A 1,784-nucleotide genomic window follows, 5' to 3' on the forward strand; every position below is an offset into this window, starting at 1 on the left:
AAACAGATATGCCTTTGTCAGTGGGCGATAAAGCAGGCAGCCATATCCATCTTGGTGTTCACAGTGGGTTTTCGTTCCACAGCGCACTGTAGAGCGTCCTTCTGCCCTCGGGTGACCAGCTCTGCCTTCAACAACAGAAAGGAGACACCTGAGCCCTTTCTAACGATGGCTCAGATAAATAAGAAAGGAAATGCCTGAAAGAGATCAGAAAAGGAAACATCCAGTCAGAGTGGGAGGAGGGTTCTAATGGAGAATCGTAGATCGAGGACCCTCTGCCACCACCATCCACAGTCAAAAGCCGAGCCAGTGTCCAAAGAGAAGCTATGACGGCTTGCAGGATGGCTTTCTCAGCTTTCATTTGTCTTTCTTTCTATTCAGCTCATAAATATTTATTGAGATCCAATTTTATATTTATATTACACACATATTTGAGCTATGCCTTAAATAGACAAGATTAGGCATATATAGCATTAGGAAATATAATAATCCTCTCTTCTCTACCACAGTAAGAGCCGATGAAACTCTTGGACTAGGCATGCTTCCCAGCCTTCACTGGGCCTGTAAATCACCCGAGAATTTTTTAAATACTAATGTGAGGATACTGACCTCAGCCATTTTTATTTAATTAATCTATAATAAGACCTAAGCATGATCCATTTTATTTGTGAAGACTCCCCAGGTGAGTCTGATGTGCAGCCAGTGCTTAGATTCCGGAACTAAAAATAGGCAGACGTGGAGACTCGGAACTACCCTTGAATTTTAGTACCAAAACTTTGTGAGACTCCCAGCGTCCTTTGTGCTAGGGCTCACAGGCTGGGAAAATTCTCCTACAGTGCAGAAAGAGAAACAACAATAAAACATCAGCTTCAACATAGCTGCCATCCTTTGGGAAATTTGTGGACACCACTCGCGTTCTGGTTAATTCCCTGCCGGGTGAGAGAAGAAAACTGGGAGGGAGGAGTCTAATGAGGTCACTAACAGATGCGCTCACGGTGTGCGCATGCTCCCTTTGCATGTGGGCAAAAAAATGGAGCCACAGCTATCTGGTGGTCTAGTACTGTGATGGCTTCTGGGTGTGTTAGTAAAGAAAGCACAAGAGCTTCTCAACCAGAAGACAGCTTTCAAGACAAGCAAGGAGACTCAATGGGGAAGAGCTTGCCATCAAGATTTACAAGCTGAGTTCAGTCCCCACGATCCGCATGGCAGACAGATGGACTCCGCAAGTTGTCCTCTGACCTCGTTAGTGTCGTAATGGGCATACACACAAACCCGCACGCAAACACACACGAATACATACATGCATGCTAAATAAACAAACAAAATAAATGTTTTAAAATACCTTTTGATTTTTTTTTTAGATTATAATTACATTTCCCTTTTCTCCCTTCAAACTCTCGCATTTATGTAACCACAGCCGCGTCCTCTCTTTCAAATTTATGGCTCTTTTTCTTTTATTGTTGATATCTGTGTATATCTACATACACACACTTAAGTTCCTAAATATATAAATATAACCTACCAAGTCTGTATAATGTTACTTGTGTATGTGTTTTCAAGGCTGACCATTTGGTACTGGATAACTGATGGTGTAGTTTTCCCTGGGGAGACTGTTTTCTTCCACTCCCAGCATTCCTGGGATGCCTATAGCTCGTTGCTAAGATTGCAGCCTCGGTGAGCCCTTTCCATGTTAACACACATTCATACCTGACGATTTGAAGGAAGAAATCTCACATGAAAGAGAAGAGGAGATGCTTGTCTTTCTGGGTCTAGGCTACCTCATTCAA

The sequence above is a fragment of the Microtus ochrogaster genome, unplaced genomic scaffold (assembly GCF_000317375.1).
Source record: "Microtus ochrogaster isolate Prairie Vole_2 unplaced genomic scaffold, MicOch1.0 UNK11, whole genome shotgun sequence".
NCBI lineage: Eukaryota > Metazoa > Chordata > Mammalia > Rodentia > Cricetidae > Microtus > Microtus ochrogaster.